This window comes from Lactuca saligna, chromosome 3 (genome assembly GCF_052625555.1).
Source record: "Lactuca saligna cultivar CGN05327 chromosome 3, ASM5262555v1, whole genome shotgun sequence".
NCBI classification, from domain to species: Eukaryota; Viridiplantae; Streptophyta; class Magnoliopsida; order Asterales; family Asteraceae; genus Lactuca; species Lactuca saligna.
In genome coordinates this window covers 206,245,926-206,265,413 of record NC_136419.1, presented here as the reverse complement: position 1 = coordinate 206,265,413, position 19,488 = coordinate 206,245,926, and positions in this window count along the sequence as shown.

Genomic DNA, 19,488 nt, shown 5'->3' with positions numbered 1-19,488 from the left:
AGCCACATTTACACTTCATGCATTATTGCATGCAACTTTTCTTAAATTGTTTGAAATCATTACCCTCATTTCTCTTCTGAATACATTTTTTTTACATTTTTCCTTTTGAAAGCCCTTGCATGCATGAGATAATCTGGAAAGTTTCAAGAGCTTTTGTTATTTCTTTGATTTATTAGAATTATTGCTAAAACCAAGGGCATAAATCATTTAAAATACTTCAAGAGGTCAATAAATCCTAAATAAATTCATGGATGATCCTTATGGGGAATAATGACCTCTCACCAAATTTCAGCAATTTTTGTTACTGTTTCATATGATTTCTAATTTTCTTTTATTTAGGACATGATAAATTACAAAACCACTTTATAGGATGTGAAAATTGTATCTAACAATTTTCGCATACCTTACCTATGATGGGTGACTCCAGAAAATAATTTCAAGATTTTCCATCATGTTTTACTATTTTTCCCAATTTTTGGTAATTATAATGGTCTAAAAATAGGAGAAATAGTTCTGATTATCCAAAATTCATGAAAATTTACCAGGATATAATATTATAGAGTAGGAGGTTACATAAAAATTTTGAATATTTTTCTCTACTGTAAACGATTTTTCTCTTATTTTCTAAAGTTAATTGCACTAAAATACACTTAAATATACATAAATACCCAAAACCAGTTTATACATTATGAAAACCACTTTTGATATTTTTCCCAGGATATTTATACTGTAAATGATGTTACAAAAATTTATGGTGATTTAGTTTAACTGTTTAATATTATTTCTTTAATTAATGACTATTTAAAGGAATAAAGCAAGGAAAAATAGAAATTCCCACTGAAAAATATCTTTTATACTTTTCCCAGCCTATTTATTTATAATAACAATTAAATAAAAAGTTTGGGTAATTTTGGAAACTGTTTTCTATTTATTTCAATTTTTATTGAAATAAATGCTCAAAAATCATAAAATATAATTAAACAGCTTGGAAATCCATTTTTATAATTTCCCAGCTTAGTATTGTGTAATAACAGTTAAATAAAAAGTTTGAGAATTTTTATCCCTCGAATGCTATTTTCGTGAATTTATGTTGTAATAAGGACTTAAAAATTTGGAAAGTTTATATTCCAAGGTTGTAATTAATTGCCCGATATATAGAATTTCATTACTTCAGAAAAAGTGTAACTAATTGATATAAAATCCAATACTAAAACATAAATTGGCATTTCCCTATATGTAGAGTTTAGTATATTAGCGTTAGATATCGACATGGAAACTCACTAGTGCGTGTGTTTGATGTCGTAGGATCCCGGTAGTAAGACGTTGGTGCATCCCGAAGTACCGCTTGTGTCTACACAAAACATCGTGAGTATTCACGCACTCCCCTATTTTCGGTTTTGATGTTTTGGGGTGGAAAAGCATGTCCAGAAAAACTACTGTTTGCATGTTGTATTTAAATTGAATTGTATCAAACATGATTGCTATTGTATTGCTATGTTTCTTTATGTATGTCTATGCAACACGAAACATGAGAACTTATCGTACTAAGGCCCTTCCCTTATCTCTAACCATTAACTCTTTGAGCCAATGGTCGTTATGGATAGCGCTATTAGGAATTGACAACTCCTCACTTGCCCGAATCGCTGGAGTGCATGATACCATATTCATCTATGGAACGATAAGCATAGATCTCGATAGGGCTTCAGTCATAGGTTTGGTTGAGACTCATTGTTTGCTCATACACATACAAACGCGTTTCCCGTTCTAGCAATAAACTTGTATACCTTAATAGCAATCAACTTTGTTTTATGATTAAAGCAATGTACTTGTACTTACGAAAAGCATTATTGTACCCTTGATTTATAAACTTGTGATACTCACCAACTATTTTCATAGTTGACGCTCGTTTTACATGCTTTTTCAGGAAGTAATTAGTAAGTGGATGTAAAGATTCATCATCATAAAGCATGCTGCATCATGTTGAAGCTATTATGAAGCTATATTTTGAACAATGTTATTTTGAAAAACTTGTATTTTGTTTCTTTTGAAGCTATGGGTTGTAAACTTTTAAATACTGCTATGGTGATGTATCTTTATCTTTTGCATTGAAACTGTTATCGCTGTCATACCTTGCGTTTCCGCTTTAGCGGGGTGTGACACTAGTCCTCGAGTCCGCTGGGCGTACGCGGTTACGCTGGGTGTAACTCGGATTGGCCGGGTGACTCCCCCTTCGGATAATACCAAAATTTTATTTAAATTTAAATTTAAATTATTTAGCAAACTTCAAAAATTCATATCTTCTTCATACGAACTCCATTTTTGATATTCTTTATATCCACACGTAGGTGAGACTACGCGCTAAAACTTTCGTTTAGACTCCGTCGGCAAATTTTGAAATTGTTTTTATTACTTACTTTTAAAAGGCCGGGGTAGGAAAAGTTCGTTAGGAATCCGTAACTTCTTTATTGGATGTCTGTTTTTGCCAGAATTTTTACCGTTTAAATACCATTGTTGAGACTTTCGATTCACGTTTAGGTCATTCTGGCCAAAAATCGCTCGCTCTCTGTTTCGACTTTTTAGCTGTCTACTACTATACCAAACTTGGAAAATTCATAACTTCCTCATACGAAGTCAGTTTTGGACGTTCTTTTTATGTATGCTCACGGTTTAATGATATCTAACATAGTAGGTAACCAAATAGAGAGTTTTGTACATTTTATTTTCAAAGTGAATTTTATTATTTTCAAGAGTGGTTACAATACTTGGCTTTTCATGTCATTACATAGAATCGAAATATCGGGTTGTCACACATGCATACAAAACTATAATAGGGATAGTTTGGCATTCAATACATCATTTTACGAACTTAATAACCGTAAAAATCATAAAAAACATATAAACTATGATAGAACTAGTTTATGCTATACAATGCTAATTTTTTTGATAACAAGAGTACATTACTAAATAATTATTTAAGTATAACTATTTTTACTCTAACAAGACATACACACAGATTAAAGTAAAAAAGAATATTACACTATACGTAAACTAGTTAATACAGGGTTGTGAGACATCACTTTAATTGCATGTTTTGGGGTACGAGCTATATCTCATCATAGTATAACCAGAGTCTCCTGGAAGGAGAGCATGAGATTTGTGAATAGATCTATTGGGGATTGACTATCCAACACCTGAACTACTAGCTACAGTTAGGCAAACATGCGTCCGACGCCTGAATAACATTGTAGGGGTCACTAGGTCATATCAAGCTTTGTTATAGAACTTACAATAGTATAAATTTTGTGTACAAGATTTCATTCTTCAATAGTTTTCTTTTCATTAATAGAGCTACTATATACTACAACTGGAGGATTCCATGGATTTCAATTCATTGTTTTATTTTATGTAATAAAACTACTATATATACTGGTGTTATCCAAGATTTTTATATAAGAACATACCATACATACTGGTGTTAGCCGGGGTTTTCATACAAGAATATACCATACATACTGGTGTTAGTCAAGGTTTTCATACAATGCATTACTATGCATTACTGGTGGTAGCCAGGGAATTTCATACAAGAATTTTCATACAAAACAATACAATAAAGTACTGGTGGTGGTAACCAGGCATACATGCTAATACTTTTCATTAATAAAAAATATTGGATTTTCTTGGAAACATACAAACATTTTCACGGATTCATTAACATGTTTTCATTACAAAAAACATGCTTATCAACTCACCAACTTTAATGTTGATACTCTTTTGAAATCGCTTGTATTCTCAGGAAATCAGTAGACATATACTTCTGCAGCTTTTAAGAAGACAGAGCGTATAGAGTCATGTCCTTTATATTTTGCTATAGTTTTGATGAATAAAAAAAATGAATCAAACTGATGTAAATATCTTATATATATATATATATATATATATATATATATATATATATATATATATATATATATATTCAATGTAATGGTTGTGTTTACTTTGATTACTATGACGCAATTGTTTTGATACTATACATGACGTACTCTACCCTTGAACGTTTCTACCGTTTCGGTTTGGGGGTATGACATCTCACATTGATCTATCAAGAAGACTTCCTCTACACAAATGACAAATCAAAATTCGTTAGGTTCCTGACGAGGTCTACTTGAGTGTTGTAAACTTTGTGTGTTATTTGGCATTTGAATAATAATATTAGGTTCCACAATACTTGGTTGACTATTATTCTCTAATATATGTTATGTTTCTATAATTTCTTCAAGATCAATGGGGCTTAGACTTGCTTTATTCATAGTAAAGTCATTTTAAACAAATGTAGCTTTTCGAGCTATGAAAACTTGATTTTCTTCTTTTTCTAATATAAGTAAAAGCCAATAATTTTTTCTGGGTATCTCACCAAGATACACTTTTTAGATCCGGGTTCAAGCTTCTTAGAAGTATCTATTTTAACATAGGCTTCACATCCCTAAATATTTATGTATGACATGAGTTAAGACCATGTTTACAATACGAGTTGTGGTTTCGAGGGCTTATCCATAGAATAATTGAGAAAGGGAAGTATGTCTCATCATTGATCGTACCATATATATAGTAAAGTACTATTTCTCCATTTAGAAACACCATTATGTTGTGTTCGAGGTGAAGTGAGTTGTGACACTATGCTAGATTTCTTAAGATGTTCATTAAAGTTATAGCTTAGGTATTTGCTATCCCGATTTGATCATATGAATTTAATCATTTTTCCCAGCTGATTCTTCACTTCATTTTGGAATACGTTGAATATTTAAAAGGCTTCATGTTTGTGTTTCATGAGATACACTTATCCAAATCTACTTACATCATCAGTAAATGTAATGAAGTTTCTTTCATTGCTTCTGGTCATTGTTCTAAAAGGTCCACATATATCAATATGTATGAGTCCTAATAGATCTATGGCTTTCTCACCGAGCTTGGTAAAAAGAGCCTTCGTCATCTTGCCACATAGACAAGATTCTTCGACATCAAAAGACTCTAAGCCAGTTGACTAATATTATGTCCCTTTGAAGCTTAGCGATGCGACTTTATTTATATGTCCAAGGTGATAATGCCATAAATAAGTTTTAATTAAGTATAACGTGTTTATCTTATTTGTTAAATTGTAAATTGATTTTTACTTGTTGTACTAACCATTTAAATTTATATCATATATTCCATTATTAGGACAAGTCTCGAAATAGAATATATTATCTTTAGACACATATATGTTTCTAGAATGAAAGTCAAACTTATAATAAAAATCTTGTTCATACAAACAGAAATTAGATAAATTTTTTATAGTCATATGAGATATATAACATCAATTGCTAAAAACAAGAAAAGATCATTTGGAAGTAGAAGATGATACTTTTAGAAATATGTGTTCAATGTCATTGAAAATTGGTATAACTTTAAGTATAATAACAATATCCTTTTTCGGTTGCCCTCAAGAGCTAAAATAGTTAGAAAAGGATTTAAGAGAGAGAGAGAGACAGAGAGAGAGAGAGAGAGAGAAAGAGAGGAAAATAGTTTATTAATTTATTATAGGTTAATAAATGAAATAGAAACCAATTAGAATTAATTTCAAATTAATTAGAGTTAATTAGGAATTTATTAAAGGTGTAAGGACTGAAAGATAGTTGTTTAATAGTTGAGCAATAAGAACATTCATGAATGCCTGTAAAGGGTGGACATTTTTGCTGAGGGATAGAAGGCTTCTATAATTCTTCCATGTAGCTGATAAGGATAAGATTTGAATCTGGATTATATATGATTATTTAATTGATTCAAATATTGATTTATCTGTAAGTTACCAAAAGTATATAAAGACCCCTTTGGCCTTTAGAATAATCAATAGAACCTCTCATAAGGTTTAGAATTTTGGATGTCACCAACCTCTCTCCTCTCTCTTAACTATTATAGGGTTCTAGATTCTTGGGTGTGAGCCATTAGAGGCATTCCTACTTTGGGTTTTAGTCCTTGCAAGTGATTGAAAGGAATTCGAAATCTGTAGTGATTCACAAGTATATTCGATTATACTTGAAATGGTATAAAACTTGTCCCTTTTGATTGTTCAAATTCATAGTTTTGAAAGTACGTTGGCATAATAATAAATCAAAGATCTAGGGTGTATGAACATTTAGTGATTAATATGAATGCTTCTATTGGCTAAATGTCGTGTAAAATATCTAGAAGTCTCATCAGTGGTATCAGAATCATTATGCCATATTTATTAACACTACTTGAAAAATTAAGAAAAACAAAGGAAACCTACTAATCGCTCGAAACGACCCGTCTTAACCTGGACGCGGTGCACTTTCTGCAAATTTGCAGATTTTGGGATTTTTTTTTGCTAAAATTTTAAATTTAGGGTTTATCTTTAGTTTCAAATATTCGTTTAATCTATTAAAATTGAATAATTAAACTAAGAAGATAAATATGCCAAATTGATTTCAAATTATATGTAACGATTTTAAATTCATTAATTAAAAGTTAACTAAATATATATTGTTTAAATAAAATAAATTAAAATTGCTGAAAATTTACCTTACATACAAATATAAAATTTTGTAAAAGAATATGTAAAAGAAAAAGAATTTATATATGTAACATGATTACTATGTGTAAAAGAATAAGACAACATGTATCCTCACATGTTTAATTAACGATCGTTAGTCGAATCAACAGTAGATATAATTCATGTAGTTATACTACAATAGAGATAAGAAAATAGTCTATAAAATGACCGTTGAATGATTTTCCTCTTCACTCACCACTTTCTTTGTGAGGTTGATTGACGTTAGCCAAAAGGGTTTGATTGGATGATGGCTTGTTAAAAGTATAACTTGAAAGTACTAAAACAAAATCCCTATCTTAGTTATTATAAGATATGTGAATAGTTTCTAATCCATGAATTACACACATTATTCCCTACTATATATTTATGGAGTGTGTGTGGTTAACTTACAAATAAAGTTGAAATGTAAGAAGAAGATGATACGACACTTGTGGCTATGGTTTTTTGGCGGAGTGTGTGTGGTTAACCGACATGTCAATTAACAAGAATGACATAATCAAGGGTCATATTTTTTTACATGGTTGGATCACTATCTTGTTTGTGAGACCACAATATCCAGGGAACAAATAGAGGATGTGCGAATTCAGATTAGCATGCCATTGAATAGTTTCAATGAATCACAAAAAATCTAGGAATTTCATAGTGATTGAAATTGGAAAAGTGCATTCCCTAACTAAATAATTTTATGGTCTTTTGATGCAACCCTCTGCAAATCGTGATGGGTTTTGAGCATTCTAACACACCTATGATGTACATGCAACCCTAGATGCTTTGGATCTATGTTTTCTCTAATATACATGCAAACTTTCAAAATACCAAAGCATCATCCTAACTAGCATATAATGGAGTAACTATAGTACAAAATTCTAGTTAGATGACATACCTTTTAGTGTAGTTGAAAACGTTGAAGCTTTAAGAGGCTAGCACCAATTGTGTGAATGCCTCAAGAGGAACCACAAATTACCACCAACACATGGAAGAACTAGAGAGAGAATTACTTGCTTCACAAAATCACCTAGCACTCTTTTAAGATCACTTAGGTGCCCATTTTGGTAGCCTTAGGGTCTCTTATATAGTGTGGCAAACTAGGGTTACACTATGTAAACCCTAATTACCTTCCATATCCCTCATTCTCCATGGGTTAAAACCTCCATGGAGTATCCATGGGTCACCACATGGGTTTAGCCTAACATAAGGAACTATGGGTCATTAGACCACTTTATAAGAATGAATGATTTACCAAATCAACCCCTTATATTTAATTAGTCTCTTTTGATCACAAATATAATTCCAAATTAATCCTTGATCAATACTAATTAAATAATATGACTTCATATTAATATATTAGAACTTATAATATATTAATAACTCATAATTATCCTCTTCTCAAAAGTTCATCCTTTAAACTGTCCCGATGAAGTGCAACCAAAATGGACCATGATACTCTTGGGTCAAGTAAATACCAAATATAGTTATGGACTTAGACACCTTATCCCACAGTCTCCCACTTGGATAAGTCTAATAACTATAGTTGTAAGTATAACTTCAGTATCCAACTAGCAATCGTGGCTCTTAAATGCCTTTGTCGAACTTTGACGTACTATTTTAGATAAGTGATCATAAAATTCTCTGTTCTCAAGATATCAGCCGAAAAAACACATGGAACCCATTCAATCTTATTTCCCAACAGTTTGTTTCCTGATTTCTGACTTGTTTGACATAGAACTTAATTGAAAACATTAATTTAGTTCTGACCGGTCCCGACAAATAAGTAAAACAAAATCCTTAAGGGGCCCAAGATATCGCTTTTAATCCTCCAAGGACTAAAAGGAACTGATAAACTTTGACAGTATATGTTTGTACTAACTATTTATCAAATCATATACAACATCATGTTTTATAACATCGAGTTACCAATGCGTTTTTCGTACTATCAATGTACGATCAACTCATAGTCAACAACTCATATATCTATGTTTGAAGATTATATGATATTATTGTCTCATGATCACTCGAGATAAATTCATGAAGTGATACATGTGAGCATGGGTTAAATCCAATACTCAGACCTTATGAGTACTCATGAATGTTATAACAATGTCTAACCATTTTTGACAATCTATAAGCAAAATTCATGACAGTCTTGCTTCAATACCTACTTCCAAAGTATGATCAACTATGGATAGTTTCAATAATATAATTATTCTGGAAGTCAAAAAAAGCAAAATGAAACAATAGTAAATGATTGACACAAGACAATACTATACTAGGAAATAAAAAGCATGTTTTATTTAAGCATCAAATGTTAATTACAAGTTTTGAAAACTATCTAATCATTAAAAATAATATCATCCCTCAGCCCAATGTGCCTCGCATGTTGTAAATGCTTAACCCTACTCAGTCCCTTCGTGAGGGGATCTGTCGGGTTCTCATCTATTGATACCCTCTTTGCCATGACGAGTCCTTCTTCTATCTTGTGTCTTATTAAGTGATCTTTCCTGTCGATGTGTTTGGATCTGCTATGATCCCTCGGTTCCTTAGATAAGGCAACCGAAATATCATTGTCACTGAAAATCTCCACATGCTCCTTTATATCTAGTACAACTCCAAGGTGTCTGATGAAGTTCTTATGCCATATCGCCTCCTTTGTCGCTTCGCTTGTGCTATGTACTCTAATTCACACATTGAATCAGCTAGAGTCTCCTTCTTGGAACTTTGCCAAGTAATTACTCCTCCATTCAGGGCAAACACCCAGCCCGACTGAGAGCGGAAATTATCGTTGTCGGTTTGAAAGTTGGCGTCACTATATCTGTCACTCTCAAGTCGTCACTCCCACCGAAGGTAAGGACCTAGTCCTTAGTCCTGCGCGGGTACTTGAGAATGTTTTTCACTACAGTCCAGTGAGCCTTACTAGGATTCCCTTGATATCTGCTGAACATGCCCAAAGCAAAGGCCACATCAGGGTGACTACAAGTCATAGAATACATGATTGAGTCAACAGCAAAAGCATATGGTAATCGACTCGTCGTAGCCATCTCAACACTTTATACAAGTTGGCGTCACTTACCCTATCTAGTATTGTGTTGGATCGGTAAGTCACCTTTCTTGGAATTATGCATGTTGAACCTTTTCAACACTTTATACAAGTTGATACTTGGACTAAGTCCAATTAGTCTCTTACTCCTGTCTCTCAATATCCTTATCCATAGGATATAGGCAGCTTCCCTAAGGTCCTTTCATAGCGAAACACCTCCTAAGCTAGGACTTCACCTCATGCAAGGTTGGGATGTCATTTCCTATGAGCAGTATGTCATCCACATACAATACCAAAAAGCTAAGTGTACCCCACTAGCTCTGACATATACACATGACTCATCTGCACTTCTCGAATAGCCAAACTCTTTTACTTTCTCATAAAAACAAAGATTCCATCTATGAGATGCTTGTTTCAATACTTAAATGGATTTCTCAAGCTTACACACTATTTTAGGTTAGTTTGCATCGACAAAACCATCTGGATGACTCATGTAAACATCCTTAGCCAACTTTCCATTAAGGAAAGCGGTTTTGACATCCATTTTCCATATTTCATAATCATGAAATGCAACAATGGCTAGCATAACCCTAATAGACTTAATCTTCGCTACTGGTGAGAAGGTCTCATTATAGTCAACTCCCGGAGTTTGAGAAAAGCCCATTGTAACCAGTCGCTCCTTATAAGTGGGCACTTTTCCATCCATGTCGGTCTTTTTCTTGAAGATCCATTTGCACCCGACTGTCTTACGACCCGGTACATTGTCAACCAAGTTCCAAACTTGATTGTCATACATGGACTGAATCTCGCTGTCCATCGCCTATTTCCATTTAGCAGACTCAGGGCCTGCCATGGCTTCCTTGTAGTTGTTAGGTTCATCCAAATTTACCAGTGTGCTATCACTAATAAATGTATCACCTTCTAAAGTAATATGGAAACCATAGAACTCAGGTGGAGCTCTAACTCTACTAGAACGCCTTAGAGCTACAAACTCGTCAACCGGCTCAATAAGAGTTTCCTCCTCAGTTTGATCGCTAGTTCTTGAGGTTCCTTCATTGCTTGACTCTTGAAATTCTTCAAGGTCAATTTGCCTCCCACTATCCCTTTGGAATACAAGTTCTCTCTCATGAAAGACTGCTCTCCTCGCAACGAAGACAACATTGTCACTCGGTCTATAGAAGAGATAACCAAAGGAATTTTGTGGGTAGCCAATTAAAATACACCGCTCACTCCGATGTTCGAGCTTGTCATGAGTCTTGCACCTCATAAACGCTTCGCAACCCCAAACCTTGATGTGTGATAACAAGGGAACCTTCCTTGTCCACATCTCATGAGGTGTTTTGGCAACCTTTTTAGTTGGTACATGATTAAGGATATGGGCCACAAAGTTCAAGGCATACCTCGAAAATGAGATTGGTAACGAATCTCGAATCATCATGGAACGAACGATCTCTACAAGGTTCGGTTGCGCCTTTCAGCCACACCGTTAAGTCGTGGTGTCCTAGGTGGCGTCAACTGTGAAACAATTCCACACTCCTTAAGATAGTCTAGGAACTCGATACTAAGATACTCACCACCCCGTCCGAATCGGAGCATCTTTATCTTCCTGCACAACTGATTCTCCACTTTTTGTTTAAACTCTTTGAATTTATTAAAGATTTTTGACTTATGCCTGATACATAGATATAGTCATATCTGCTGTAATCATCAGTAAAAGTCACATAGAAGCGATTAGCATCTCTTGTAGCGGTTCTGAAGGGCCCACACACATTGGTGTGTATGAGATATAACAAACGCTCACCCCTTTCACAAGAACCAATGAAGGATGACTTAGTCATTTTTCCAAGCAAAGAAGACTCACAAGTGTCATTCGTCCTTAAGTCGAATGACTCCAAAACTCCAGCCTTTTGGAGTTGGCCTATGCGCTTCTTGTTGACATTTCCAAGTTTACAATGCCACAAGGATGCCTTATCCAAATCATTAGAAGAATCGACATGGAACACATTATCTCCTAAGTTGTCTATAACCATCATAGTTTCATACACACCATTACAAGGTAATGCTCTAAAATAAAAAGCATCGTTGTAATAAGCATATATTGCACCAATTTCATTATCAAATGAAAATGTGAAACCTTGTTTGTACAAACCATGAAAGGAAATAATATTTATCGCCATAGCAGATGAGTAGCAACAAGTATTCAAATCTATTTCTAACCCACTACTAAGAAATAAAGAGTAAACTCCAATCTTGGTGACAGGTGAAACATTCGTATTCCCCATGATCAAGTTTATCTTCCCGTGCTCCACATCCTTACTTCTTTTGATGCCCTGCACATCAGAACAAGTGTGAAATCCACAACCTGTGTCAAGCACCCAAGAGTTAGTATGTTATGAGTATTTAGATATAATAGTGTAAATACCTGCATGGGTGGCTTTAACCTTCCCATCCTTGATATCCTGCAAGTATTTGGGGCAGCTTCGCTTCCAGTGCCCCTTTTCATGGCAATAGAAACACTCTGCTTCTTTTGGGTTGCTCGAGGGAGTAGTAGAACCTCCTTTGGTTCCACTTGAAGAGGATATATCAAGAGACTTTCCCTTGTGGATCTTGGAAGGAGCCTTCCTCTTCTTCCCCTTACCTTGCCTAATTGCCAGAACAGGAGCATTAGCAGTAGTAGTGGTTACAACAGATTTACCTTTGAGACCACTTTCGGCAGTCCTCAAAAGGCCTTGAAGCTTGCTCAGAGTGACTTCCTCCTTGTTCATATGATAAGTTATGCGGAATTGATGATAACATGGAGGTAAGGAATATAGAATAATATATATAGCAAGCTCCTCATCAAAGTTCAAATTCAATTTGAGCAGATGGTTCACAAACCTTTTCATTTTCTGCAAGTATCCCGTGATGGGTTCACCATCCTACATCTTTGTTGTAATCATGGAGCAGATGATTTCATAACACTCTTGATGGGAACTCTGATGGTATATTTCCATCAGGTCTTGGTGCATCTAAAAAAGGTAGAAGTCCTCATATGACCTTTGGTGTTCAGGAGACATGGTGGAAAGCATGATACAAGCTACCTTGGTGGCATCTTTCTCATGTGCCCTGAAATCAGCAATCTCCTGAGGAGTAGCAGCAGACTCATCGATTTCCTTAAGCTCATTGTCGAGGACATATTTCTTATCCTCATAGCGAGTGACCATCCTAATGTTCCTAATTTAATCATTGAAATTAGTCCCATCAAATATGACTCTCCCACAAAGATTCATGAGAGAGAAGGAACTTGTAGGGTTTGAGCCAGAAGTAGTGTTGGAAGACATCTGAAAAGAAAGAAAGACAAAGTTTAGATTAGATATAGAGTCCTAAATATAACACCCAAAATGAAATATTAAGGCTAGGAGCCAACACAATATTTTACAATTTGGAAGAGGGATATCATAATTCAACTTGAAAAGTATTTGATGGTAGGTAAATGACTTTCACACCCCGCTAAAGCGGAGACACGAGGCGTGACAGTATAAAGGGTTTCATAGCAAAGTTAAAAGACAACACCAACCATAGAATTAAGAATTATTACAAATTTACAATGGGTTTGAACAACTTTTACAAGAAATTACAATGAAAAATAGATATGCAACACATGCGAATGCTCCTAAAAGTGAAGTGTCCCTAAGTTAAGAAATGTTGCATGCAACGGTGCATGAGATGTAAATGTGGCTGAAGTTCATGAATTTGACTAGCACATTCAGTGAGGTTCTAAGCCACGAAATTTCAGCCATCATTCACTGGATATGTTAGGTTTCTAAAGTATTTTTCCCCAGATTTATGGTTGGGTTTAAGGCCATTGATCATGCAAGTAAAAAATGGTGATCACAGAAAAAGATCTGTTTGCGCAACCATTTTGTAAAAATTGCCAAAAATCGGATATTTAATATTTTACTGTGAGACCAGTTGGGATTGAGAGTTAACTCAAAATATTATATTTCAGAAAAATAATCACGAAAGTTGGTTATTAAATGAGTGAGATATGGCAGTTTAAAGTCAAGTAAAGAAATCTGGCAGATTGCATGCATGATGATTGGTTAGAAAAGTGAGTTTTCATCATTTCCTTGAGTAAATCTTTTGAAATATTTTAAATAAATCATGATAAAATTATATTCTAGTTATGTTTCCAGAGATCAAAAGATTAAAACTTATCAAAATGTATACATTCATTTATGAACAAAAATTTGTTTCTCAAAAACTATTAACTTGAGTTTGATGTTTTAATCCTTAAAATCGATTTTTGCACTAAGATCATGAACATTCAACCTTCTTTATCATACATGCATGGTGTTAAAACACATCCATGATGTTATAAAAATTTTTTTAACAAAAAGAAAACAAGTTTGAAGAAGATGAATAAGAAGAATAAGGAGAAAGTATAAGAAAATAGCAAAACTTGAAGGAAAAGTGAAGTAGAATGAAAGAAAATTCGGGATTACCTTCAAGATTACTTCAAATGATGAATATTTAGAGTTTAAGGTGTGTTCTTGGAGCCATTTGTCTATAACATTTCGTGGTTAGGGTGAGGGGAAGAGAGAAAATGTGATGATGATAAAGAGTGTGAGAGAGAATGAGGAGGTGAAGTGTGGAGAGGTGAGAAATGATTCAAATTTTGGGGAAGGGAGATAATGGGAGAGAGAGGATGAATTTTAGGGGGGGGGGGGGGGGGAAGGCTCCCTCTCTCTTGTTTCTTTTATAAAATTTTATATCTTTTATAAAAATGTGCAACTTTTTATAAAATGTGCACCTTAACCTAGTTTTTATGCATAAAACTCTTGATTTTTGAATTATAAATCTAGTTTAAATTTTAATAACTAAATCTTTATTTTCATTGATTGTATTTCATAATAATTATTATGATAAGATAATATTATAAGTTTCATAATTATTTTTATAGGATTTTTAAGGTTAAAGTTTATAAAAATGAGTTTTTAGGGCTTTTAGGGTTTTTCGGATTTTGCTAAACTTTAGATATCTAGGTAAGTTGAATCTCTGAGACATCAAACTATTTTTGTGTTTCCTAACTCTTATTCAAGTTAGAAATAATGTTTGTAATTTATTTTTATCGGTTTATTGGCATTCTATGTAGTGATTCCGAGATTCAAGTGAAATTGAGGAATCAAGTATACTAGTCCTAGTCTTCAACTTTGACTTAAGTTTCTATGAGACTTTGAAATCACTTCTACTTCTAGGTCAAGTGCATGATGTGTTCACATGATTCATGAAATGTTGTTCGAGTCAAAGAGTAACCCGAATATGGATAGTCACTACAGTTAAGTAGTTGTAGAATTCACATACCAATGTGAAATCCAAGCACATTATCCATTGTCTCTATCTGTTTCCAAGATTCTACTAGGTTATAACTTAGCATCTAGTTAATAAGTCTAATATGTGTAGTGCCTATATGTGTAACTAAGTTTATTCAAATCTAGAACTAACTCGAATTTTGACGGTTGTCACAGTCTCCCCCGGTTGAAAGAATTTCGTCCCAAAATTCAATTCGTGACACATTCTATTAGAACTCAGCCGAATACAATTGTATAATTGTAGAGGTGGTGACCTGAAGAGCTCTTTGATTATTTTGGGTTAATTCCTCAATGGAAGAGCCCAAATCTTTAGCTATAATCAAATTAATGTTTCCTTTAATTCGAGTTCTACAGTCTAGATTGCGAGAAATTAGGATCATGGAAATCATGATCCAACCATGGTGACCTAGTTGAAAAAGATCATCTAGTTAGATATTATCTGAAATAAGAGAGCGGTATAAGTTTTGCTGAATCACCAACTACACTGAGCGTTAAGTCCGCGTTAGGCTTAAGTCGCATTCTAAATTAGCACTAAGTGTAAATATATTGCCTGATAAAGAAGACATTAGGAACAATTTGTTCACGTCCGGTTTGGCTACTAAATATGGAAAATATGTATAGTTTGAAATAATAAGGTGTAGCACGAATGAAAAAGAAGTGATCGAGAGTGAGTTCCTAAAAATACACACTAAGGGTAAGCAACGAGGTTTTGGTACACCTCAAATGTAAAGGCTATTGAAGCGTCGTCTATAAAATAAGTTACGAAACGATCGAGGATTTCCGAGGCAACATTTACTACCACGGTTACTCTTACTATAATAAAACAATATTTGAAGAATATATATATATATATATATATATATATATATATATATATATATATATATATATATATATTTAGAAAGTCATCGTCGCAAGGGAGGCGATGCAAGTTTATGATAAAATAAATCACCTTGTCTAGATAACAATTTGAGTGATTAGAAATGATAAGTAATCTCACTATTATCAAAATGTGTAATAATTCCAAGATAATGTAGATACATGTGTGGCGATCAAATAAAGTAGTAAAATAATATAAAGATTAATCAAGGTTAAAGGTTTAAGTCATCAATGAGGGAATTTATATAGAAATATTCATATTAAACTTTTGAGAAGTTATCCAACTGTCTAAGTCAGGACAAATTAAAGTTTACGAGGAGTCCGAATACTTATGAAAAAAAGTTTGAGAGTTTAGGAACTCACTGAAAATTGCAAACTAAAATGCTATTTTAAGAAATGTGTAAAAATGTTGATCTTTGGAAATAGTGCATTCTTAGTTTAGTCATTCTACGAAAACAATCATTTAGAGAATAGATAATCGTAAAATTCAAAACTTTTGATGTATTGAAAGAAAAGAAAAACATAAGGAAACATATCCTTCACATATAATTTCCGAATATAGAAAAATGATAAGAATAAGAGTATTCATCTTGTACATTAATTATAATGAAAAATTCAATGAAAATTGCATTTTAAATCATGTTTCCGACTTTAAAACGAAAGAGCAAATGTGATTAGGGATTACTTGTTTAAGAGTAGATTTCAAAATATAAATAAAAAGTATATGATAAATGACGTATTTGAATATGTCAAAGCTGACTAAATCAAAGGTATGCCTCATGAATATACACGTATTAATCGCTCAAAAAGAAAGGGTAGACTTCTAGTCTTTATATATACGAATATGATACCAGGAGAAGCAAAATAGATAGAAACAAAGTTAGACAATGTATTATGTTAACATTATGGCGTGCGAGATCTAAAATCAGAAGGAGAGCGAGAAATAAAGCTCGGGGGAAAGAAAAGGAAGATTGCAGCAATTATTGCTATTGTTAAAATTCAAAGAACAATACATATATGTATATTTAAAAACAGGTTGAGATATAATTCAGACTTAAATATTCGATGTATGTTGATTAAATAGATATGTAGGAGTTCTAAAGTGATTTCTAAGTTTTGCTAAAAATTCATAAGTTATCTATTAAGTTAAACTCTATTTGTGAAAAAGAAGAAGCACTACAACTGGTAATTTAAAATCTGACAGTCTTGACCCTTTTAGGCTTAAGTCTAACAATGGTTAAAACGGATAAGGTAAAACTCGGTATACTTAAAACAATAATTTCGCGTTGTCGAAAGCGCATCACTGGAAATTTAAAAATGAACAATAAGTTCTCAAATGCTATAATTTTAAAAAAACTTCATAGATTATAAAACTATATTGAAGCACAGTGCACAAATAAGGTATATTTTGAATAACAAGCGTTAGATATGTCTTACAAACATGTTTGAAGTAGACATTTGCATAAATATCATCTTGTGTTTTCGAGAAAACACATTAAAGTAAATTACAATGTCTAAAAGAGAAAGCGGTTAAATGTGTCAAAGCAAAAGTGTTTTGAAGATTCAATGAAGCTTTTAGACATACTATGAAAAATAATGTCATATGTTTAAGTTTTATAACATAGGGTTTAAACACTTTTATAAAAGAAAATGTTTGTAAGTTTTTCGAAAACGTGCCAAAATGGTAAGCAAGGTTTAAAATGGTTTATATGCCCTCAAAAGCACATATATCCATTGAAATGGATTTGAAATGAAATTGAAATAGTAAGGTTAAAAACCAATATTGGTTAAGTTGAGTTTTGGAGAAAAGCGTTAAATTAAAGCAAGTTGTCAAAAGAGTTTTAGCGAGAATATGGCTTAAATTGTTAGGAAATGTCTACTAAGTTGAACGAAGTGGATATAAAATATTTTATCGATGATAAATAAAACTGGTGAAACGAAATAACTTTTCGATGGAAGATTAAGAAGTAAGGAATAAGTATGTTAGTGTAGCTGATCGTACCTAAATACTAATGCGAGTCTTTGGCGAGTGCCGATGTATTTTCCCTGAGATAAAGGACAAGAAAAATTGTTAGTAAAACGTTTTATGGTGTCAATGCAGTTTATGACCTTCTATAGAGGTCAAAGGGATATCCTTTGTTAAGTTTTAAGCTCAAGGCGGAAACAACTTAAAGCTAAATTCGTAGCATAGTAGAGAAGTCTCACGTATGGGTTAAACCTCCGTGTCTCCTTGTGAGTCGAATCCGGAATGCCCGCCATTGGTATCCAAGTGATTACTTAGTGGCGACTCATCTACCTTCTTATGCGATGCTCCAATTACCATTTGTGTCGATATCGAATCACTTTTTCCTAGTTGTATCTCTAGTACAAAGACGATGAAGAGGTATTGAGGAATAATTGGAATAGCTTTTGACTTATGATTATTACTAGTGTATATCTAGCTATTAACGTTATATCTAAAGTCAATAGCTACCAAGGAATACCCATTCTCAACACTAAGTGCATTGCTCCTAGAGTGGCTAGTGATATAACCTAAGTGGTTAACCTAGAACTTGATAAGGGGTAGGAATATTTCTAAATAAAGACATTATGGTAAAAGTTCACTTAGTTTCTAAGTGTACCTAGATGAATGCCTATAATATGCAATGCCCGTACGCACACCGGAAAATTTTGTTGTTCAAAGTTCAAGCTGAAAATCGTTTTGAACATAATTCTACTATAACCGTTTCAAGCATAACATTAAGTTTCCTTAATTAAGCATAGTTGGCCAGGCTATACTTAATTAAAGTCCAATAATGCGTACTCAAATTAGTCATACTAGTAGTATGTTCAATATTTTAAAAACGTTTAGATTTTTTTTTTGGCTATAGTTGTGGTTTTCCAAAGGAAAACCGGTATTCTCTATAACCTTCGGCTCTGATACCATTTCCTGTCACACCCCGCTAAAGCGGAAACACGAGGTGTGGCAGTATAAAGGGTTTCATAGAAAAAGATAAAAGACAACACCAACCATAGAATTTAAAATCATTACAAATTTACAATGGGTTTGAACAACTCTTACAAGAAATTACAATGAAAAATAGATATACAACACATACGAATGCTCCTAAAAGTGAAGTGTCCCTAAGTGCCACTTACTTGATGATTCTTAAAAAGCATGTAAAACGAGCATCAACAATAAAAATAGTTGGTAAGTACTCACAAGTTTAAGAAAATAATATTGGTTCATGAGTTGAAATCAAAGTTTTGATAAAATTTTCCAATAATAAAAGTATATTGCTAGGAGTAAATAAGTTTGTAAACACAATTCGTTTTTATCATGAGAAATAAAGTATATTGCCCGAATAAGATGCAACATTCATATTTTCATGGAAGATAAAGTTCGTTACTCAACGAGTAAACAAGTTTCATTGCTAAAACGAGCTGTCAATTTCGTTGCTACAAGGAGCAAACAATTTCATTGCAAAAACATGTATATAAGTTTCCACTAGTAAAATTCGTTGTTGTAATGAGAAATAGAGTTCATTGCTATAATGAGAAACAAAGTTCACTGCTTTAATCAGAAACAAAGTTCATTGCCATATTAACAAACAAAGTTGATTGCTATTAATGAATAC